Below are 26,071 nucleotides of genomic sequence, written 5' to 3' on the forward strand. Positions count from 1 at the left end.
GAGGGAACTAAACGATTCTATTCTGTTTCAATCATGAAACTAAATAATTTTCAAAAGGTCATCGTTATTATTACACTTTTCTAAGACTCTAATACTCATTATATAAGTCATTGACAATTACTTTTTTCAATCAGTAGCATTAATGCGGTGGAGGTTACAGGTTCCTCACATAGTCCACTCACTACACAGATATGGTGCGCTTTGTCCCAAGTAAGACATCTACGTAACAAATGCTGAATATCTCAAGAAAATGTCTTCTGCAAGTTGTAGATAGTGCCTGTAGTAGTCCACAAATTGCTCCATTACTCCCTTCGAAACAGATAAGTGAATTAATTGAAAGTGCGACAAAGCAGTAACTACATAAGGGCTACGACAGTGCTGTACACAGTATATTATTATTATTATTATTATTATTATTACTGTTAGTGGTTGTGTTCAGACACAAAGCATCAGCAGCCTGAAGTCTTCCAATTTCTGCCAGTTCAGAAGTAAGCAGTGCAGCAATGAAGTTATTTACGAACAGTAAGTATAGTGCCTACATTTTAACTTGGATGGTTTTAAGTGGGATTGCAGTGTGCAGGTCAAGCAAGTGCCACAACGGAGAGGTGTCATGTAGGGGAAGCATGTTTTGTAAAAAGTGTCTACCGTCACTGTGAGTAGTTAGCTTTCTTATGTGAGAAGGAGTTGTGGGTAGCACTTGTAATGCACCACGAATCCTTCGTCATTCATACTAACAATGTCACTCAACCCCCCCCCCCCCTCTACATACATACACAAACTAATTATCATACATCTCTCATCATTTTAAAAGTAAAAGTATTTCATTCTACCAGTTTAATTGCGTGCTAAAGTTGGTGTGTGTGTGTGTGTGTGTGTGTGTGTGGGGTTTTTTTTGGGGGGAGGGGGGGGGGGAACGGCATTCGGCAAGGGAGGGGGGTGGTTGCACTCAGAGGTAATGGTCTAAGAAAGATTGGGAAGCATTCCTCTAGAGGCTAGAGAATTCTTTGAGCGCTCAGGTGCTTGGAATGAGCCAAGTACACAACTTCTTCGCCAATTTCATTAATTTTTGACAGCTGACCAATCATTTTACCAATACCAAGTAACTAGGGATGCAAGGGAGCTTCGTCTCAGACTCCTAAAGGTCAGAAACAGGTGAGAACTCAGGGTTCGGTGCTGGATGGGAGAGGGGGAAGGGGGAAAAGGGGTGATGGTGACGATGTTGGTTTGTGGGGCGCTCAACATCGTGGTCATCAGCACCCATATAAGTTCCCATACTTTCCATTTCCAGTTTCGCCACGTCTCGAACGATGATGAGGACAACACAAACAAAAGGGGGACAATCACAGTTTCTTACTATCTGTCCCCTCCTCCACCAAATATAATTTGCCGTAGTGCCTTTTATTATTGGACACATAGGCCTAATAATAACAATAAAATACACATTTTCATATAGTAATAATTATTCGTTTACGTCAGTAAACCATAAATCGTCTTAGCCCTAACTTCCAAGGAACTTCAGTTCACAGAAATATATCATGTGAAAATCGTTGGTCTAAACCCTCTGAAAAGGGTGTCATCCAACTGATTTAAGAACTGAAATAGCAACTAACTCTCACAAGTTTAACAAAAATGGTTCAAATGGCTCTGAGCACTATGGGGTTTTTACGCCCCAACAAGAAAACGAGGAAGATCATAGACATGAGGTACAAATGGCTCTGAGCACTATGGGACTTGACATCTATGGTCATCAGTCCCCTAGAACTTAGAACTACTTAAACCTAACTAACCTAAGGACAGCACACAACACCCAGCCATCACGAGGCAGAGAAAATCCCTGACCCCGCCGGGAATCGAACCCGGGAACCCGGGCGTGGGAAGCGAGAACGCTACCGCACGACCACGAGATGCGGGCACATGAGGTACAGTAGAAGCTACTGAATCTAGCATTAACTTTGAAACTGTAACAATAATAGGTAAAAGAAATATCTAATTTTTGTTATCAAATACATTAACGAAAAGAAATCGCACTCTCAAGAAGAAGTTGTATGGCGTAAACGAATGTTAGTAGGCATATTTCTACATGTGAAAGAATTCTATTCAAATTTCAGACCAATTGCAAAAGATTGGCGCTAGTAGCGACACTATGAAGATGCAAATCAGGATTGCGTTAAACAGACGTTGTAACGATAGTGAGCGTTAGTTACCTTTGACACTGAACGTGCTGAGTTGATTATAGTCAAGAATGCATTTAACCGCATCTCGTGGTCGTGCGGTAGCGTTCTCGCTTCCCACGCCCGGGTTCCCGGGTTCGATTCCCGGCGGGGTCAGGGATTTTCTCTGCCTCGTGATGGCTGGGTGTTGTGTGCTGTCCTTAGGTTAGTTAGGTTTAAGTAGTTCTAAGTTCTGGGGGACTGATGACCATAGATGTTAAGTCCCATAGTGCTCAGAGCCATCCATTTGAATGCATTTAAGGCGACGAAGATGCCATTATCGACACCTCACTAACTTTGAACGAGGTCGTGTAATAGGTCTACGAGAAGCTGGATGTTCCTTCTGGGATATTACAGAAAGACTTGGGAAGAATGAAGCCACTGTGCACGATTGCTGACACGAGAATGTACCGACGAAGGAAGACCGGGCTCTGGACGGCAACGTGGCACTACCGAGAGGGGAGACCATCGCGTACGGCGTATGGCTCTGGCGCATCGTACTGCAGCTGCAGCAGCAGTCTGAGCAGCAGTTGGCGCCACAGTGACACAACAACTGTTACAAATTGGTTACTACAAGAATATCTTCGAGACAGACGCCCTGTTGCGTGCATTCCACTGACTCCAAACTACAGCTATTTGGGACTTCAGTGGTGTCAAGCGAGAGCTCATTGAAGAGCAGGGTGCAGGTCTGTTGTGTTTTCTGATGAAAGCCGGTTCTGCCTCGATGCCAATGATGGCCGTGCGTTGATTAGGAGGTGGTCTGTTGAGGGCCTGTACCCAACTCGTCCGCATGCTTGACACTCTGGACGTACACCTGGAGTTATCTGGGGTGCGACTTCATATGAAAGCAGCAGCAGCAATCTCGTGGTTATCCCCCGCGTCCTAACTGCAAATTTTGTACTTAAGTGTGCGGATTAGACCTGTTGGGCCGCCATGCATGAACAGCGTTCCAGGGGGTGTTCTCCAACAGGATAACGGTCGCCCACACGCCGCTGTTGTAACCTAACATGCTCTACAGAGTGTCCACATGTTGTCTTGGCCTGGTCGATCACCAGAAGTGTCTACAATCGAGCACATATGGGACACAATACACAAACAGCATTGACTGTCCCTGTATTGACCGACCAAATGCAACAAGCATGGAACTCCATCCCACAAACTGAGATCTGGCACTTGTTTACACAATTAGTGCATATTTACGTTCAGTATTCTGCCGGTTGTACAGGTTATTAATGAATCAGTATTTCACGTTTGCAATGGCTTGTCTCGCGTTAAAATTAAGGTGTGATCTTCCAGTATTAATCACTTAAATATGTTACCTAGACAAATGTTGTTCCGAAATTTCATGACACTACATTAATTATTTTTTTGTGTTGCAACTTTTTCCGGCAATGTATTTTAATGAGCTGCAATGGTGACAATGATAATGACAGCACTAGAGCTAAGAAATAACTTCTCGACAACTTCTCTTGAAGGGAAAGATTGCACAATGACTGCTACAGATTAAAATGTATTCCTATGTTGAAGGATCCTTACTCGTGCTGGAAAACAAATCACAAATATATCATCACATAGTGCGACCTATTTTGTCTCTTTCGCCGGGGTCATTGGCAAATGAACAAATTTTTGGTGGAGCAGCGTTAATGTACGATCCCTTAAAAAAGTGACTGAAAGGGTGCGAAGCCATAAGTTACTTTACACGCAAATGTATTTGATTGACGGTTCAGCTAAACTGAAATTTAGTAATTTACGTTTTTTAACAAAGATATAATGAAAGTTACTATTTACTAGAAGTAACTTTTAACTGAAAGTAACTTTTCAGTATTAGAATCACTTGCTCTGCTTTGCTTAATTTTCACTGTACCTTTTTATCGATACTGCCCATCTCCTCCTGCTCCTCTCTCTGTCCATATCCTCCTTTCCCTCTCTCTGTCCTTTCCCATCTCTGTCCATCTCCTCTTCTCCCCTCTCTCTGTTAATTTCTCCCTCCCCCACATCTGCCCATCCCCTCCTCCTCCTCCTCCTCCTCCTCCTAACTGTGCCTTCCCCCTCAATGTCTGTCCATTTCTCGTTCTCCCTTCTCTCTCCACGTTATCACGCTCACCCCAATAGGAGGCTAGTGGTTCTTATCATTACCGAATTTTTATCCAGATTGTACCTAATATCTGCACCAAATTTGATTTAAATCGTTCCAGGGGTTTAGGATGAGCTTTTTACCTGCGGCTTTGCTCGCTTACGCACATGCCAAATACATTTTACCTAAGTTTCACATATTTCAGGCTTATTTTTACGCATTTCTCTTGCATGTCTAGCTAATGTCGCCCTGCAGTTTCATTTTCGCGCAGCTTAATTTTTATGACGTCGTACCTCCTGAACTATTAGCTGTACAATGATATAATTTTATACACACATCAGTGATATAAATGCTTGGTGTCTGCGAAATGTGCTGCGAGTAGGGTTAGCAGTAAAGAAGTAATAAATTAAAACGTCATGCATGATGCGGCAGTTTTTTCTTGCGTTTCAGTATTTGACGTCATATCTCCTGAACTATGTGTGGTACTAGGATATATTTTTGTATGTACACTCAGCGGCGAATGTACATACTATCTTCGAGAAATACTGCGAATAGAGTTAGTGGCAACAAAGCAATAAATTTAAACATCTTGCATGACGCCGTATCTTTCTAGCAAAAAATGGCTCTGAGCACTATGGGACTTAACATCTATGGTCATCAGTCCCCTAGACCTTAGAACTACTTAAACCTAACTAACCTAAGGACATCACACAACACCCAGTCATCACGAGGCAGAGAAAATCCCTGACCCCGCCGGGAATCGAACCCGGGAATATCTTTCTAGCATTTACTGTTTATGACGACGTATTTCCTGAACTAAGTGCCGTACAATGATGTAATTTTTTTTGGGACATCCAGTGATCTATGTGAATACCGTCTGTAAAATGTGCCATGAATAAAATTTGTGCTAAAGAAGTCATAAATTTAAACGTCATGCTTCATGTGACAGTTTTACTGCATGAAGAGCGAAAATGTAGTAAGCGACAAACTTTTTTTTCTTTTCGTCATTTCGGGATAGTCGCCAGCAAGAAAAAGTTTCATAAGGGTTTGAAATTGTGTGTGAAGTTTGTTGCAAGTACCTAAGTGCTATCATTGTCGAACGCTGGGTAACTAAAATATGGGTAACCTCGCGTCGTGGGCTACACTGTTTTCTCACCCTCACACCATTAATAGGTGGATGGTTTTTACCCTCTCAGTGATCCTTTCGAGACAGTAAACAATGTATGTACCAAGTTTGGTTGAAATCAGTCCAGTGGCTTAGGAGGAGATGTGAAACATACATACATACATACATACATACATAGGTACATAATACACTTTTATAATTTATATAGACAAATTGAAAATTTTATAGAGTGTTATTGTTATTCAGAATAATAAAATACCATCTCCGACTTCGATAAAACAATTGCCCAGCGACCGAAACAGACTTTGGATCCGATAAAACCACCTGTGTTGCATACCTACTGCACGCAGCAGAACAGTTGGAATGGATGCGTTTTGGTGATACGGAGGGAAGTTTACATCCACATCTTAGCTCCGCAGACCACCGTAAGGTGTGTGGCGGAGGAGACAAAGCGTTCCTCCTTTTTTCCCCTTTCCATTCGCGAATGGTACGTTTAAAAAAGTACTGTTGCCAGCTCTCTGTACAAGTCACAGTTTCCCCACGCGAGCTGTAGGCCAAATTATAACAAATAATACGTTACGTGACCCGTTTTGCAACGTGGAGTCTCAGAATTTCACATGGTTTTCCAAGATACAAAACGGCTTTCTCTATTGTAGCGTCTTCCACTGCATTTCGTTGAGCACTGCTGTGGCACTAGCGCGATGACTAAACTAACCTCAAACCGAAGCGCACTGCTTGATCTCTTCCATTAATGCAACCTCGTAAGGCTCCCAAACTTTTAAACAATACTAAAAAACTGGTCGACTGAGCGAGGTGGCGCTGTTGTAAAGAAGCAGCAATTCAAATCCATCCAAGTTTAAGTTTTCCGTGGTTACAGCAAACTCTGGGAAGGTTCCTATGAAAAAAAGACAGCCGATTTCCTTCCCCATCCGAACTGGCGCTCAGTCTCTAATAACCTCGTCGTCGATGGGTCGATAAACCCTAATCTTCCTTCCTTCCTTTTGTATTTCGATACAACCGTCTTGCATGCCTCCATGTGTGTTGGAATGACTTGAAAAAAACACAAGTAACCCGCACTCGTCTTTGTGGCAGCGACCTAGTATTAATTGTTTCCGGAAGATGAGCAAATTCTTACGCATATTCACCCACTGAAAGAATCAAGTTGATTTTCACTTGCTTCTATTCCCCGTCATTATCGCTTACGTGCAGTTTTGAAAGTAAGTAATGCATTGTGACATTCTTAAATACAGATTTTGGACAAAATAATGTGGTAATATGGAGGAGAGACCGTTACAATTCAAGGTCCCGTCAACCGCGTAGTCAGACAAATTTCTCGGTGTGCACATTTTTCGCAGCAACTATGTAAATATTGGTTCATAAAGGAGACCCTTTTCCTTGCTGCAATATTAGTATTTCATTTCTCAGACGCGTTTCATATTTTATACGAAAGAGACCTTCAATGGATACCCTGGAATAGTAAACAGTTCTGTTTTTACATACATTAAAAATACATTGAAAACAGTTCACGGTCTATTTTTTTTACCTACTGTAAGTACCATTTTATTTATGTAAAAATAAAGTCTTCTTGCCCTTCATATAAAAGGCACCTAGAAAATTTAATACTAGTATTGCAGGAAGGAGAAACGTACTGTTTACAGACATAATCATTAGAGACGGTTTGAAACCTCATATCGGTGATGGTTGTGGCAAGGCAGTTGACCTTAGCCTTTTTCAGGGAACCATCCCGGCATTTGCATAAGGGAGCTACGCAAAACATTTATAAGCATGACCAAAACGAATGTTTGGACATCGCACCTCCGTCAACGATAGTAAGTGAGACTTTCTACAATATCTCGCAAGAAACTGGACGATGTTTAAGACTAGGGAAAACCTGTCGGTTTATCTACATTCAGCTAAAACCAGTTTTTTACATTACTGCCTTGTTACGGCGGGAATTATTATTTTGAAATACTCAATCCCCTGTTGGGAACTGGGTGATCCTGGTATCAAACTTACCTTTACGGAAATTACCAGCTACCGCCGTTCTCACTAAGCCCTGAGGTCACTAATCCTCCACGTTTGGGAGATGACATCACGGCAGATCAACATAACACAACAGGACGATCACAGACGTTGCACTTGCTCTTCGAAGCTTTTCCAGAGACATTGCTACACGAGGAGAAACAGAAAGACAATATAACTGTGTTACGAGAAAGGTAATCTCGAACAGTGATATTTTTAAATCAGGTTAGCCGAGCGGTCTAAGGGTCTGCAGTCACGGACTGTGCGACTGGTCCCGGCGGAGGTTCGAGTCCTCCCTCGGGCATGGGTGTGTGTGTTTGTCATTAGGATAATTTAGGTTAAGTAGTGTGTAAGCTTAGGTACTGATGACCTTAACAGTTAAGTCCCATAAGATTTCACACACTTTGAACTTTTTTTTTTTTTAATCAGGGTTTCCGTATTACTTGTTCAGTCCGTGTAGCGCAGGACGGATAAGCGGTCTGGAAACTCAATTTGGACAGTTTTGTGTAAGTAACTATCGCGGACACTCCCTGATGACGAATATGTCTAATTTTCATAAACGGATTTGTTTGACACACGAACGAGTTGCAAAATGTAAACTTTCACGGCGGGAAATGTCACAATTAATAAAATGTTCCGGGCTAATGTGAAATCCATTCGACTATAGCATAATAGGTCGGAACATTTTATTGATTGCCACAGTTAAGTGTCACTCAGATGTTGACAAGCCTCAACGGGCAGGCGCTTGAAGAAAGGAGGGAACAGAAAAAGCTGAGAAAGATACGAAGAGCAAATTATTCCACCATTTACGATGGACGACGAGTACTCAAGATTTTATCCTCAATATTAATCATAGTCTAGGCGCCAATAATTTTGATTGTTTGGGATAGCCATGATAGTAACACAAGTGACAAAGTACTCTACCAGATATCTATGGAATGTAAGCACCGGAATTCAGAGGTTATTGTATAAGTAGTTTGTTTCCTCTAATGAATCGTGAGGGTGGTTTTGCTACGTTTTACGTGTGAAGTGACAACACTGTCAGGTGACTGCGGAATAAAATAGTTCTGTGAATCTACAGGAATCCATCATCTACATTCCAAATGTCCGTGGCTTCGATCCCCAGTTAGCTCTAGGATTTTTTAAGATGCTTATTGTTTCTTTCAACTCTGGTAATGATTTGGGTACGTGAAATATCGTACGTTGCCCAGTGGTTCGAAGACTGTGTTAAATTGTTGGAGCCCCTATAAATGACAGAGTACGCCAGTTGAAAGGTCGGATGCAAGCAGTAGGACTATGTATAGTAAAATCCGACGATCATCACACCAAACTTCGGTTTTAATTGATTTTAAATAAAGATTTTTTGTCAGGGCTCAGGTCGTGTCGCATATGGGATTAGCTCCCATACAATTACACTACTGGCCATTAAAATAGCTGCACCACGAAGATGACGTGCTACATGCATGAAATTTAACCGACAGGAAGAAGATGCTGCGATATGCAAATGATTAGCTTTTCAGAGCATTCACACAAGGTTGACGCCGATGGCGACACCTACAACGTACTGACATGAGGAAAGCTTCCAACTGATTTCTCATACAGAAACAGCATTTGACCGGCGTTGTCTGGTGAAACGTTGTTGTGATGCCTCGTGTAAGGAGGAGAAATGCGTACTATCACGTTTCCGACTTTGATAAAGGTCAGATTGTAGCAAATCGCTATTGCGGTTTATCGTACCGCGACATTGCTGCTCGCGTTGGTCGAGATCCAATGACTGTTAGCAGAATGTGGAATCGGTGGGTTCAGGAGGGTAATACGGAACGCCGTGCTGGATCCCAACATCCTCGTATCACTAGCAGTCGAGATGACAGGCATCTTATCCGCATGACTGTAACGGATCGTGCAGTCACCTCTCGATTCCTGAGTCAACAGATGGGGACGTTTGCAACACAACAACCATCTGCACGAACAGTTCGACGACGTTTGCAGTAGCATGGACTATCAGCTCGGAGACCATGGCTGCGGTTACCCTTGACGCTGCATCACAGACAGGAGCGCCTGCGATGGTGTACTCAACGACGAACCTGGGTGCACGAATGGCAAAACGTCATTTTTTCGGATGAATCCAAGTTCTGTTTACAGCATCATGATGGTCGCATCCGTGTTTGGCGACATCGCGGTGAACGCACATTGGAAGCGTGTATTCGTCATCGCCATACTGGCGCATCGCCCGGCGTGATGGTATGGTGTCCAATTGGTTACACGTCTCGGTGACTTCTTGGTCGCATTGACGGCACTTTAAACAGTGGACGTTACATTTCAGATGTGTTACGACCCGTGGCTCTACCCTTCATTCGATCCCTGCGAAACCCTACATTTCAGCAGGATAATACACGACCGCATGTTGCAGGTCCTGTACGGGCCTTTCTGGATACAGAAAATGATCGACTGCTGCCCTGGCCAGCACATTCTCCAGATCTGTCACCAATTGAAAACGTCTGGTCAATGGTGGCAGAGGAACTGGCTCGTCACAATACGCCAATCGCTACTCTTGATGAACTGTGGTATCGTGTTGAAGCTGCGTGGGCAGCTGTACCTGTACACGCCATCCAAGCTCTGTTTGACTCAATGCCCAGGCGTATCAAGACCGTTATTCCGGCCAGAGGTGGTTGTTCTGTGTACTGATTTCTCAGGATCTATGCACCCAAATTGCGTGAAAATGTAATCACATGTCAGTTCTAGTATAATATATTTGTCCAATGAAATCCCGTTTATCATCTGCATTTCTTCTTGGTGTATCAATTGTAATGGCCAATAGTGTAATTTGAGATTTCTTCTATTTTAATTTTCAGTGGATTTTGGTTCTCTACGAATTCTTCTCAATCACTAAACGGCTCCCAGTCAGAAACTATGTCCGTTGAGATTTAATGCGTCCGTCGGTAGTCATATCTAGGGGCACTCATTCCCAGTTCCACGCATCTTGGAACCTAGTCAAGAAAAATATTAACCGACGAGGACGGATCATTCTAACAGGAGCACATTTAGCCAGCAGTCAGCAGTAACACAAGTGCCAACCACTGTCCACGGGCAAATAACTGAAGACGATACTGGGTAAATGTAATAACGCGGTGCCCAATTTAGCACGGGTTGCTGCCGCCACCCATGGTGTTCTCTCCGCGGAGAACCCTTAACGCGTTACTTCAGCTACACGTCCTTGCTGCTAAATGTTCCACAACCAACATGTGTGAGATTCGGTATTCCACAGACAAACGTGCCGCGCGGGATTAGCCGAGCGGTCAGGGCGCTGCAGTCATGGACTGTGCGGCTGATCCCGGCGGAGGTTCGAGTCCTCCCTCGGGAATGTGTGTGCGTGTGCGTGTGCGCGTGTACGTGTTTGTCCTTAGGATAATTTAGATTAAGTTGTGCGTAAGCTTAGGAACTGATGACCTTAGCAGTTAAGTCTCATAAGATTTCACACACATTTGAACAGACAAACGTAGGGAGAGATGTCATTAGAGCTGCGCAAGGGCCTTATCATGGCTGCAAAGGGCTCTCGGATACTAATGAATTTTATTTATTTATTTATCGTATAACCCATGGCAGCAGCACATATAAACAAAGTAAGAAACAAAAATACTAATGTGCAACGCATATAAGACAACATTAAAGACATCATAAGTGAGTCACAACAAAAACACAGAATTAAGATATGTAACATGAGAGACTAGTAGTTGACTACACATCTAAGTCCAGATCAGTATCCAATTCATAGCATAAGGTGTAGCTTCTATGAAGTCCTCAGCTGATCCACCACATAGAGCACATTTTTATGATATGGTCCTGGGTCTGCTCAGGTGCTCCACAGTCGCAACTTGGGCTGACCACAAGTCTCCATTTACAATGTGTAGCCTCGCATCTTGTGTGACCGCTTAATGATTGATTGAGTCGAGTATTGTCAACGGACGTTGAACCTTTGCAGTGCTTTTGAGCAATCAGTTATGAGATGATCAGTAATAACTGATGAATTAAGATAGGTAAGATACACTGTTCTTTCTACTGACGCATAGTGAGGAGAGCCGAGAATCTGCAAAGGATGTCAACAAAACAAAGATACATAACATATATTCAGTGCAGAACCTAATATAATAGTGTTCTTCCCACAAATCCTAAGTGATATAGTTCTCAAGTATGTGAAATAAGTCAAATATTTCGAACACTTTTCATTTACAAACTGAACAAAACTACTCATAAACATGCAAATGTATACAAAAGTCAATGCCAAATGTAAAAAATGTTTCTTGAGGTGATTTACGGAAACTGAGTCACATCCCACGCTTTACTTCAGCGGAAGCCTCTGTCAACTCGGCTACAAATCTTAAAACTTGTAAACCATCAGTTTTGCCGAGAAAGCTTAAGAGATATGCTATTTACGACAAATTTCACTAAGGAGTAAATATGCTGAGACTCGGTAGTTAGCGAATTCAGTTCTTCTGGAGGACGCTCTTGAACCTACATCGCAAGTAATTCATATTACACACTATTAGACTTGGAAAAATTTAGTTTCGTTTGAGAAATCATCACAGAATATTATACCGTACGACAATATAAAATAAAAATAAACGAAGGCCTTTCAAATTTTTTATTTTTACATAATCTACGTCAGACGACTTTTGCATGCCAGACAACATTTTGCCTAGAAGTTTCTGTAGTTCAATAACATGTCCCTCTCAACTGTATTTGTGATGAGGTCTTAATTTCAAAAATGTGACAGTGTTAACTTCTTGTAGGTGCTGAACTGTATCCTGAGTTTTCGCAAAGTTTAACTGGAAAGAACTGACTAAATTTCAGTGAATATTTAATTAACAGCCGTGTGGAAAACTAAACTCAATTTGCCATTTATCACAATGTACATATCATCTGAAATCCAAACAAAATTAGTATCCCACAATCACACAATGTTAAGTGGCCCGACACGTCAAATGACTGTCCAACCGTTTATCTCAAGAGCAAAAGTACTACTAACGATAGTATGCCATGTAAGACTACTTGCCAGTTCTTCCCGTAAGATGTTCTAAGAAACGTTGTCACTTAAACGTAACATCCAATAATTTCAAGTAAACACATTGAGAAACGCAATGTTTCGCCCACGGCAACATGCTATCTTATTCTCGTTTTAAAATATTGCAAAACATATTGAAAAATGTCATGTCTGTATCTGCGACACCGTAACATCATTAAAATTTTAACCTAAACGTTGTTTGTCCTGGCCTTTCAGAATTTTAAAATAACAGGCAGTTTTGGACCTCAAGAGACAAAATTTGAGTAACGGTATGTATAAGGCGTAAAAAACTACGCGTGCAAAATCTTAGAATTTATAGAGGAGATAAAAGAATCACTATTTTATGCGACGAATATGTCAGAGATGCACCGTCTCCCCGCTAGGAGCTCTTGAAGGTTTTTGGTGGTAGTAATGTTCAGGGACGACGTTAAAACTGCGGTGTGATGAATATTGCTTCGGAAATGGTGCTGACATCCCAATGGTTTCTTTTTGTAGTGGGGAGGTGAACCGTTTGGTGTATGAGACGCTGACAGGAACTTCAGAAGAGCAGGTTGCCCGTTTAGCTGAGGCTGTAGCCATTATTTGTAAAACTCCTGGTGGTTCTGAGAGTTACACAACCATTTGCACGCAATGCCAGTTGTGCATTAACATAAACGAATGAAATTTCCAACATCTGTAAAACAATATTCATCACACCACAGTTTGAACACCCTCTCTGAACACAGTTAGCACAAAAACTTTCATCATGGACTCCTAGCGAGGAAACGGTGCACGTGTGACACATTCTTCTAAACTGTCAGAGCTATGAGCATTAACGAGGTGCACGAGTCATAGTGCGCAATGCGCTGTAGCAGAATTATAGTTGTTCTGCCTCTAAGCTTTCAATATGCCTTACCACACTTCCGCTTCGTGTTCTTTTTCTATCAGGTTCTGGATCCAGCATAGATTATAGCTCAATTGCACGATTATGTGCAAGGAGGAAGGGGGAGGGGAATGGTAGAAACTCTCGTCCAACTTTTGAGCATTGGTTCTCTAACAGGAGGAATCTTTGCTCCACTTACCTGTAGACCTTCGAGAAACAGGCAGTCAGCGTCCAGAGCATATTGGCGTTATAAGATGCGATGCAAGAGTATGGAATTTTGAAAATTCCGCGGTATAGAGGTTCCGTAACGAACCTTGAACCACCACGCGCACTTTGGCATATCCTATTGGCGCAGATTACGTAACGGTTGTCAGCTGCGCTAGCTTCCATACATACATGTTATTTAAACATTAGGCCTACTTTCTGCGTACTTGTTATGTACCACTCTGACGAGCCACGTCTTGAACTGTGAGAACCAAAATGCCACTGCTGAAAGATCTCACCAGCATAGGTTTTCAGTTAACATTTGGTCTGGAATGATGTATAATCATCTTCTACGGACTGCAATTTTGCCGACGCGGTTAACTGGAGTACACGCAGCACTCACAGAACTGTTTTGTGTAGTTTCAGGATTATGGAGTCTCAGAACATTTCAGTGTTGATGCTCGAGTAAAGGTAAATGGCGACTCTACATCTACATCTACGTCTACATGGTTACCCTGCAATTCACTCTTAAGTGCCTGGCAGAGGGTTCACCGAACCATTTTAATACTACTACTTTACCATTCCACTCTCGAATGGCGCGCGGGAAAAAGAAACACCTAAATCTTTCCGTTTGAGCTCTGATTTTATTATGATGATCATTTCTCCCTACTTAGGTGGGTGTCAACAAAATATTTTCGCATTCGGAAGAGAAAGTTGGTGATCGAAATTTCGTAAGTAGATCTCGCCGCAAAGAAAACAGCCTTTGTTTCAGTGACTGCCACCCCAACTCGCGTATCATATCAGCGACACTGTCACCCCTATTGCGCGATAACACGAAACGGGCTGCCCTTCTTTGCACTGTTTCGATGTCCTCCGTCAATCCCATCTGGTAAGGATCCCACACCGCGCAGCAATATTCCAGCAAAAAAATGGCTCTGAGCACTATGGGACTTAACATCTATGGTATCAGTCCCCTAGAACTTAGAACTACTTAAACCTAACTAACCTAAGGACATCACACAACACCCAGTCATCACGAGGCAGAGAAAATCCCTGACCCCGCCGGGAATCGAACCCGGGAACCCGGGCGCGGGAAGCGAGAACGCTACCGCACGACCACGAGCTGCGGACTAATATTCCAGCAGAGGACGGACAACTGTAATGTAGGCCGTCTCTTTAGTGGGTTTGTCGCATCTTCTAAGTGTTCTGCCAACAAGGCGCAGTCTTTGTTTCGCCTCCCCCACAATATTATCTATGTGGTCTTTCCAATTTAAGTTGCTCGTAATTGTAATTCCTAGGTATTTAGTCGAATTGACAGCCCATAGATTTGTGCGATTTATCGTATACCCAAAATGTATCGGATTTCTTTTAGTACCCATGTGAATGACCTCGCACTTTTCTTTGTTTAGTGCCAGTTGCCACTTTTCGCACCATACAGAAATTCTCTCTAGATCAATTTGTAATTGGAACTGATCGTCTGATGATTTTACTAGACTGTAAATTGCAGCGCCATCTACAGACAATCTAAGGGGGCTGCTCAGATTATCACCTGGATCATTTATGTAAATCAGGAACGCAAAGGGCCTATGATACTATCTTGCAGAACGCCAGATATCACTTCTGTTCTACTCGATGATTTACCGTCTATCACTACGAACTGTGACCTCTCTGAGAGGAAATCACGAATCCATTCACACAACTGAGACGATACTCCATATGCAAGCAATTTGATTAATAGTCGCTTGTGAGGAACGGTATCAAAAGCCTTCCGAAATCTAGGAGTATGGAATCGATCTTGTTATGTATCAATAAGTCATTTTGTTGAAGGTGATTCACAATGTTCGAGTACAGTATATGCTCCAAAATCCTACTGCAAATTCAGGTCAGTGATATGGGTCTGTAATTCAACGGGTTACTCCTATTTCCTTTCTTGAATATTGGTGTGACCTGATCTACTTTCCAGTCTTTAGGAACAGACCTTTCGTCAAGTGAGCGGTTGTATATGATTGCTAAGAAAGGCGCTATTGTGTCTGCATACTCTGAAAGGAACCTGATTGGTATACCATCTGGACCGGAAGACTTGCCTTTCTTAAGTGATTTGAGTTGTTTCGCAACACCTAAGTTATCTACTTTTATGTCACTCACGCTAACAGCTGTTCTGGTTTCGAATTCTGGAATATTTACTTCGTCTTCTTTCGTGAAGGAATTACGGAAAACTATGTTTAGTAACTCCGCTGCAGTGGCACCATCATCGGTAACATTTCCATCGCTATCGTGCAGTGGCGGTATTGAAAGCGAGGTCCTCGATTCGTTTTCCGATCCGGCAGATATTTTTACTCTGCCAGGAAGTTTCACTCTGGAGCAGAGTGGATACTGTCTACAAATATTAAGGCAGGAATTTCGTGGAATACTGGGTAGGCTGAGCAGGACCCACCGCGTCGCAAGTGCGATCGTCTCATTTTACTCCTTTAATTTCTTATTTTTATGCAAGAATTTCAAGAGTCTGATCCACTTTACTCCAATTGCAACTTCAGCTGAGCTGACTGCCCGACGCAGATGTGTATGTCAAAACAAATCCTTTCGCTGTCGATATATGCAGATGGTCATTGGCGGGAAGGTATTAAAAAATGTGATGATACTCCAAAGAAGACTGAGTACCAGTTGTAAATTTATTCCAACGTACCATTAACAAAATATAATTTCTGAGCAAATATCGATGTTCATATTCATAATTCTATGAGCGTCTCAAGCACAAAATTTATGAATGAAGCGTTAAAAAGAATGTGGTCCGAAAAAAACAATGTCTTCAATTTTTGGCCTATTGTTTTGTTTAAGTAAGTCGAGCGCACTGAAATACCATCAGGGATTTTTGTAAAATAAAGGAGCTCAAGAAAACACTTCTTAAAGGTATAAAAAAAAAACACCTTCTAGTATAACCTAACGTACCTTCCTTGAAAATTACTTGACACTGTCAAATTATGTATTTTTTACATTTTTTCAAAGAAATGCTTGTATATTTCTCGTTCTGCCCCATCCACGTGGCAGAATAGAATATGGACTTTTTTTGTAAAATTATTGCAGACGTTGAAATTATTAGGAATATCATCTTAAAACCAAGAAATGAATTAGTTTTATGAACAATTTAAACTAAGGAATATGAAATATTCAAAATAATCGTTAATAATAAGAAAATATTTTACTTTCTTTTTCAAAACTGTACAATTATTTTTAATGCTCAGTACAAAGTTACTGTTACTGTTTCTTCATTGAATTCCATCACTCGTTGATAAGATCTACTTTCTGGCTTGCGAATAGATACCACTGGATGCCTAGTAATAAATTCTATAATCCAGTCCTGCCCAGTTATACAATTTTATTAGATTTGCGTAGTAAGCCATTTCTTTCTGTTAGCTGATATGCTAATGATCTGGCAATGAGATATTTCAGCGTTGGCCTGAAAAGTCTGCTCTCCACTGACTTCAGATAACTCTACCAGCTCGTCTCTTTATTCTGCAGTGAACACAATTTTAAATTTCACATCCGATTTGTCAATCTGTAATTGGGATTCCTTAGCTTTACGATGGTATCTTTCAACACTGATTCGGGTACGGTACGTTAAACTCCTTAGATGATTTAAGTCTCGAGCTCCAGAAGATAAAAGGACTGAAACTTCCATTTCAATTAATTTAATTTCCTTCTAACGCAAGTTCACACCATCTTGGGAAGCAAGAAAATAAAACTGAATGTGTAGTTTGAAATCTACTAATACTTGCGTCAAACAATGAAGGGGCAGAACGGGACATTATCCCATTATGCCCCTTCGGGTTCCGCCTCAAGAGCACATTTCGGGTTAAAAACTTATATGGAGCATAACAACTGACGGATTTCAACGTATTATGTGACTAATATATAGCTAGTGACGTGCACTTTAAGATAGCACGTAATTTAAGGACGTACAATTAAGAATTATCGGCTTATGTCGCGTTTAAATTTACTGAAAGTTGTAAAAACGCAACTGGAAACGTGAAGGACAAGCGTTCACTTACAAGTCGCTTTCGAAGCCAAGTCAAAATGGGTGTCACATTTTCCCTTCCATTCAGAAACGTAGCTGTACGTCTTTACAGTAGGTTGCAGCACTCTACAGGCTAGAAACAGAACAATCCTGTTGTGCCCCGGGTTCCTCTAAATGATATGGATAAAGTGTGGCTAAATTATTTCAGTTCCACTGGTATCCGTCGTCATATTTTATGCTGAACTGGTTTTATGGGGAAGCGAAATTGTTTTTGTTAAAGCTGTGGCTGTTTTTATGAAAATCAGCATAAACGAGTGTGTCAGAAGGTGAGACTAGGGAAAAGTATATCCCGCTAAGGATATATTTTTACACGGGAGAAGTGCTCTTTTACCTTCGTTCCCAGCGCAGTTTATGTTCTTGAGCACGAATCTGTTTTATTAGTACTAAGTTTTCGCTACAGCGAACTACTTGAGATCGATATTTACTCACACAATCTTCTGAAACGACAAACTGTATTATAGACTTAGGCGGCAAAGAGAAATATCTAGTATTAACAAAGTTTCCGTTGCACTGCTGTAAAGAATTATTTAGTGAAAATAATCTAGGCGAACAGCAGATTCATGCACAAGCACGAAATGCTTCCAGGATTTCGGAAAGAATCTAAGTTCCTTATACGTCGTAGCATCCGTTACAACACTGATTGTGAGTTGACCAAGTACACAAAAGAGAAAAAAAGGAAAGCTGAATTAAACGCCATACCCGGACATTCTAGCCACTGAATGGAGATTTCCGACACTTCAGTGAGGTATACCGAGATACCGCGGAAAGCTCGGTGAACACATTTGAAAGAAATGTGTGATTCATCTTAATATCTTCCACCACAGCCACAAGATGGGGACGACCGCAAGCATCTCGAATAATGAAATGGCTTACTGCTGCTTCTGAACCCACAGATCCACGTTTTCCATCTGTCTCTAATGATCTCGTCGTCGATGGGAAGTTGAATCCTAAGCTGCTTTCCCTCCATGTCTTTCACAGCAGGTAAAAATCGTGCAAGATCCAGAAAGATAAATTCAAATTATTATGATGTTTTCAGTCACTGCTTCCGTAACAGAAATCCACTTCTCCACTGGCAGAAACGCGTCCTTGGCGCAATCACGTGTGGCGCACACTGTTCCAGTGTGCGACGTAATTGCACAACATTCGCTGAATGAACTGTTTATCGGCGGAGCCAGATCATCTCTCTTCACTGCATATTAGTGAAATATCTTTTTTATGAGAGTCGATAGGTGCGCTCTAATCTGCGATACACAATCAGAAGCTATAATTCACAGTACTTGTCACAACCCTATACCAGTCCGGCTGCTCTCAGATCAATTTCAAGATACAGCTGAACTAGAAACTTACAGCGCTAACAGTCTCTGACGACTATCCAGCTAGCTACTTGTACAATCGTTGGCAATGTCAGCAGATGAGAAGGCTGGGGACGAGAGTTCGAAGATTTTCCTCGCAAAGGGTATCACCTATTTTCACTCAAATAAGCGCTGTGAACTCTGTTTCTTCGACAAGCACTTCTTTCAGACAGCTCTTAGCTCCCTGATCTAATACGAAACAGCTACCGAATACAGCACTCAGGTGGGATGAAACGCTACACTCGACTTTGGAGTCGCGACTGTCTAACAGCTATCTATATAGCACAGCTGCCGTCATGAAATCATGCCCTGTTCCTCTAAAAGACCACGCTCGCCTACGAAACAATAAATTTCCGATAAAAACTCGTGTCCCTAAACCGCCAGGTTAGCCGAGGGCGCTAGTGCGCTGCTTCCTAGACTCGGGTAGGCTCTCCGGCCCCGGATCGAATCCGCCCGGCGGATTAGCGACCAGGGCCGGTGTACTGACCAGCCTAGTTGTGGTTTTTAGGCGGTTTTCCATATTCCACTAGGTGAATGCCGGGCTGGTCCGCACGTTCCACGTCAGTTACACGTCTCGCAGACATTTGAAACGTGTTCTCTCTATTTCATGATTTACACCAGATGCAGACAGCTGGGATACACTTATTCTGTTCCAGTGGGTATGGGGTGGCGGCAGGAAGGGCATATGGCCACCCCTTCAAATTAAGCTTGCCAAACCCTTTGTAACCACGACGACCCTGCGAAAACTGCGGGACAAAGGCTTCAGCAACAGAACAACAACTCGTTCCCAGTGCTGTAGAATCTGCACTATTTCTCATTCACAGGCCTGTTCATTCTTTCAGCCCCTAGCACAGATAATAATGGTATTACACAGTGTAATGGGTGTAAGCATATAAAATGTATATGTGATATCTAAATATGTACACACATCAGTGTGTTGGTCGTTTTTCTCTGCATTGAACAGTCTTCCTGCAAATACGTCAAATGATTTACTACTATATGTTTTCTGCATGGTCGTAATTGACCACTAAATGGATTACCCTGCCAGTGTACACTGGATGTTTTGCGTCCAAGTGTCCACACTTCAACACCTGACCTGCTGCCCAGGGTAAAATAAGCATTAATGGCTTGCTTATGCCCCATGTACTTGGAGGTAGTAAGCAACCTAAAAATATATGACTAGTAATAGCTATAATCATTAGTCTGCAGGTGACATAAGTACTGATGCAATGTTGTTCAGTACAGCATCCTCAGTCACCAATAGAAATATCTGCATTTGTGCTCGTTACCCCCTGTATACTCGACGCTGCCGCCTGACAGAACCACCCGTAACCTAAACTTACGAATTAACGTAACAGTACGCTCCCACAGAGGCAGTGTTCGTTACATTATTTGCATGTAGCAGGTGAAACAAGCGATCCCTGCCCGTCAGGTTGACACCTGTCTTTCCTGTCGCTCGTACAGGAGCTTTGTTTCAAATACAACTGCCACGGATAATCTGCGTCTGGATAGGAGACTGTCGGAATTTGAGCTCTGTTAATAAGCTCACTGGAGAAAATGTTAACAGACATCTTACAAGTGTACACTTGTCACTTTGGAGCTCTGAAAATGGCGTGTAATTGGTACCAGGCGGTCATGTCATCCTCTATTGCTCAAGTCATGGCCGTGAAGAGGTGCCAGTTACTTTTATGGAACTTTCGCAGTAAGGTGGGTCGACGTGGAGACGTGACACAATCACAGAAAGGAGCGATCGCGTTTGGAAGGGCTCATCACCACAATGTGAATGAAGTTGCCCAGAATGTTGGTGTACCGACGTGGACTGTCCAACAGGTCTACAAGGAATGATGTACCACTCGCAGCGACGTAACACGGCGTGAGAGCAGTGCTCGTAACAATATCCCAAACGAAAGGGACTGGAGAAGAACATCACGCACGCTCAATGACAATCTGCTTCAGACCTGACAAGAATAGGTGCTGCCAGTGAACGCAGGTTTACCTCAACCAGTTTCCGATTACGGAGGGAACTGCTTGCAGTGGACATTTTGAGTAGAGTACCTCTCAAAATACCGTTACTCAAAGAGACACATAAAGCTGCAGGTCCTCAATGGGCCAATCGATAAAGAAACAGGACAACAGCCGACTGGAGTCGTGTGATGCGCTAGCGATTTAGCCTCTTTTCGGATGGGCAAGGCGTTGAGTGCAGCTTGAGGCCACTCAGGCGTTTATCCTGCAAGTTTTGGAGGGTATATTATAAGCCAGAGGTGCTTCTTTCATGTTTTGCGGGTGTTTTTCGTAATATGACTTGGGTCCATTCCTTCAAGTTGCTGTGAGAATGACTAAAATGTTTATTTTAGCGTTCTCGGTGACTAAGTGCTGTGCTTCATTCTACATCTTCATGAGGAGTATGCTTTGGACATACCCATTTTCCCAGATGACAACAGGCACCCTATTGCACCTCGACTAAATGATCCCATCTTAACTACATAGAAAATGTCTGGCGCTATTTCGAACAACCGTTGAAGCGTTGCAGTCAACTTTCAGGCAGTTTGGTAGCTCCAATGGATATAACCATCAATGAACTGGATGTAGCATACCTGAAGATACTTGTAGATTCTCTTCCTTGCGAACTGAGACAATTATGAAGCCTACACGCCGTGTTAGGCCATTTTAGCGTGATGTCTCCTTGGGGTGTCCAACGTTTTGTCCGCTATGCTTACCTATACGAAAGTAGGTGATGAGCGTATCTCTTAATCGCCAGTATACTCCCGTAGTCTCAATTTATTTACGTTATAGTTTTCTTTATGAAATAAACTTGAGTACACCCTAGGTGGAGGAATAGTGCTAACTGACTGGTCAATTTTGGACGAGTATCTACGGTCCATGGAGAAAGACAGAAGAATTAGTGGTTGGCTTATACAGTGACTTTTGAACTTTTGATAATTTTTCACGAGTTGCGAGTTGGCATCAGTGGCATTTGAATCTTGGAACGCTGTATAGAAACGCATTATTTATTTCAAATATGTGTGTAAAAGCAAAGTTCCGTCGTTCTAGCCCCAGACGGGCCAATCACGACCGTTGCCATGTCATCCTCAGCCAGTGGCGTCATTTGGATGCGGTATGGAGAGCGGCGTGGAGCCAGCACACTGCTCACCCGGCCGTTATCGGCTTTTGCTGTTCTGCAGACCTTGGAGCAGCTACTTCTCATTCTAGCAGTTCCTCAGTTGGCATCTAGAGGCTGAGTGGACCCCTTTCCAGTCCTACCACCGAGTGAAAATCCCTGGCAGTACCGGGAATTGAATCCGGGGCCTCCACATAGCGGTCAGCCACGCTGACCACCCACCTACGGAGGCGGACAATATGCACGTGTGGCGGTTTATATTGCTGCAGTGTTCCACGGGAGTAGTGATTCGTATACTATTACGTAAAAATAATAGCTCAAAGTATATGTTAAATACAACTTCATTAACTGCTTTAAAGTTTAGCATGCTCTTATTCTGTGTGTAATTCCGTGGCGACCTGGTCTTCTAATGTTCATACAATTTACAGAGAAATATTTTCCTCTCCTACATGGTTGCCATTATCAGCAGGTTATTGTGGCCCCAACTATAAGTACTGATATCCGTCATACCCTTAACGCTTTCGAGATACACTGAGATATGAGCGAGCCCCAGCGGAATTCCAGAAGATATTCCAAACCGTGCGAGAGTGGCGATATGCCCTATCTCGCCATCATTTACGCACGTACAATTACTCATCGAATTGCTCCGACGTCCCGTTTCTACCTGCTTATTAAAGATACGTTACAATTTGAAGAATCATAATTTGTCTCGATGCTCGAGCTAAGAGTCTTCATTTGCAGGAGGAGGCGTGCCTGGGAAGATTTGTCTGAGAAGGTAGCGTTGCATTTCTCAGACGGTGGCGGAGTTCACACCTCGCCACTAACGAGCCTCATTGCTAGGACGAACACGTGAATATTCTTAGCTCGAGCGTTGTGCATCAGTGCAGAAGTATCAACTGCTAAACATATCAAACTTAATGAAGTTTCGTAGCTTTAATGCTGATCGAAGCCCTATACAGTGAGTTCGTTCATGAAGTCTGACAATCCATTGCGAGTGCAGGGTAAATCTGTGAACTGACGTAGAAAGACGTAAGAAGGAGATTAAGGATTTTTGGTGACGTCGATGTCATTGCAGGAGAAGCACTCGCTTGCGTAGAGGTTGATAAGGGAAGAGGCTCCGATAGGAGAAAACCATGGAGAAAGTAAATCTCTTTGACCCCCACGAAAAATTAAACACGTTCCCTCGAATGCAAGTACAGTGTTTAACAAGTGCATTTCGAAACATATCTTCTTGCTTCCTAAAGTGAAAAATCACAGTATAAACATTCAGATTACTTCAAATTAAACTGGAAGCACTGATCAGCGATGATGTTTGTCTAAGTACTTTTTCTGTTTCGACGACGATTAGACCGCAGAAAATGGATTTTTCTAGTAGACATGCACAATAAAATGTCACTAGTATCTCCTTCCATGACTTTGCGACTTACGGAAAACTTAAACACTTTAAACAAAACGGAACTCGAGCCAGTTTCGAGATGATAATGTAAATTTTCACTAAAATTGATTCGCTTCGTTACGAATGACACGGGAATCATTGTCAAGATGTTTTATTTTGGATGCGGCATAACATTATGTTAGCGTCCTCGTCTGTTTCACCGAACGAGGAGGGCATAGTGGATAAGGCACTGGACTTCAGTCGGGTTAAAAGCCCCGCAGCATTATCCGTATTTTCTTTTTCTGTGGTCTCCCTAAATGCAAACGCTGAAGCTGGGACCACCTGATCAAAACCGCCGCGATCGATGTCGGAGAGAGCTATTATACTGGAAATTTGCGTAAATGTGACAAAGAGAACACCTTTTCTGTACATTACCATAAGTTGAAAGTGGTCGCCTTGTCTCGGGGTTAGGTTAGCGTCTTTCCTGGGAGCTGGGAACGAAAGACACTAATATCTACAACATCACAATGTCATATTTGTAAGTGAATAATTGGGTTTAAAGAATAGAAAGGAGAGGAAATGGGATGGTAAAGAGAGGAGGTAATAATGACTTTCATCCGCACAGGGCACTGAAGCAATGCAACGGATAGAGTCGAAAGTTTGTGCCGGACAAGGGCTCGAACCCGGGTGCTCCGCTTCTCTAGAACGAGTGCCTTAACCGACTCGGTCCATACTCGCAGATTTATGATTCCTGTAGGAGTTCGGACGTTGGTTGTTCATCGTCACTGATACCTTTTCCTCTGATAAAAACGACAGAGCAGACACTACTCCCGATGAATCCGTTGGGACATATACATGAACAACTGGGTTGAAAGGAATGCAAAGGAATGAAATGGGAAAGACTTAGGAAGGAAGTAATGACTTCCAGCCGCAAAGGGCATGTCCGACAGAACAGATACCACTCACATATATAACTCCATGGGCACGACGGCTGTTTGGTCAAAAAGTTTCAGTACAAATGCCCAACCAACGTCCGAACTCTTAGGGAAATCAGAAACGATAGTATTCCTTGAACGCGTGCCACTAGATGGTACATTAATGGCGTCTTTTGGAAAACAATTATACGTAGAAGGGTATACCTGCATCTGAACATGTCCTGTCCGGACTATAATTTGAATGTGCCTCGCTTCCTCGAGGAGTACTCTGATAAATGGGTCGTGTGCGGCGGATCAAACATACAGGTGCACCCCACCCCGGCTGCGCGAGCGTAGTCGCCAGTGCGGTCAGCAGGCAGCAGTACCGCTCTTCCTGCATCCACCTCTTACGCGGCAAAGACTTGGCGTCTGCGACCGGGGATCTCCCTCGTCGTGACTGTAGGCTGTCGTGACGCAAAGCTCCGCACATGCGTGCGCACACCTGTTTTATTGATTTACACGTTCACCAAAGAATAACTGTTGGTTAGCGCGGGAGTGAAATCAGCTATCTCTTGCGTCAGCAAATAACTTCTAGCAGACTATACGTAAACGCTGACCACATTACAATAGCAGCTCTCCGATGAGATAATATGACTCGCTCGACGTGTTACTACCGCCGTAATGTGGGCGACTGGTATATAAATCTCACAATTATGGAGAAAAATGGACTACAGACACGCTCCACTTAGAAAACCTAACCGATACTGTACTACTGTCTATAATGGGGGAAGGACTGATAAAAGTCGATCACGGGATGCATTATTGACTCTACTACTTACCTTACGATCGGACAGCGCGTAATCGTCGTAATCGATATCGTCCAGATTTGTAGTAAATGCAGCACTTGGCCATAAATGAAAGAGTGACCGAAGAGGGAGCCCCAGACGGCCAAGTACTTAAAAAAAATGGCATTTTTGGTGTCGGGCGAGGCATGAATCTATGTTATCACAGTAGTGTCTAGGCAGCAGCTGGCGCAGAGGAAAGAGTACAGAATGTCAATCCGAGGTTGTTAGCTCAACTCCCTATGGGGAAACCTTTTTTTTTTTAATTTTTACGTTATTTACACCGAAAAAAAAATCGAAATGATTCTCGGTCTATTGTATTTGTTAATATTTTATGAGAAGCATGAAACGGGAAGCAAAGAGAAATTGGGATTGCACTTGTAGCGTCTACGATGACTCTGCTAATAACTTTTTTAAGAAGCGGCTGTAATTAAAGTATGCAGGATTTGGTATTCCGTTAGATTCATTTTGACCTTCGAGAAGCCCTCGGCAGCTGCATGCTGACAACAGGTTCTCGTTACAGGTAAAATAAGCGCATTGGCCGTTGGGGCGCATCGGCTACGGAGCTTATTCGCTTGCTTGCTCTTTATGAGTAATGTGAATTTTTCGGCAATACTGCGAGAACACAGTGACCATAGTTGGGAAAGTATCGAGTCGAGAGAAATGTCAGTGAAAATATTGATGTGCCTGCAACATCGGCAAAAGGAGTAAAGGAGCCACATCATGATAGCACGCACACAGCAAATCTCGAAACAACGACTGAAACAGTCGCTCGAATAGAGCTTACATCATTTGGCCGAAAACGATCTGATCACATCAGAACGTTCCGCGGTAATACCCG

The 26,071-nt window shown here is 42.7% G+C and overlaps 1 protein-coding gene across 1 annotated transcript in view; it reads right to left on the minus strand.

Annotated features, from left to right (window-relative positions):
• LOC124721843 (solute carrier family 41 member 2-like) overlaps positions 1 to 26,071 on the minus strand; it is a 1,040,492-nt gene that overhangs the window by 134,139 nt on the left and 880,282 nt on the right. The window lies entirely within an intron of this gene.

This window comes from Schistocerca piceifrons, chromosome X, assembly GCF_021461385.2.
Source record: "Schistocerca piceifrons isolate TAMUIC-IGC-003096 chromosome X, iqSchPice1.1, whole genome shotgun sequence".
Lineage (NCBI taxonomy): Eukaryota > Metazoa > Arthropoda > Insecta > Orthoptera > Acrididae > Schistocerca > Schistocerca piceifrons.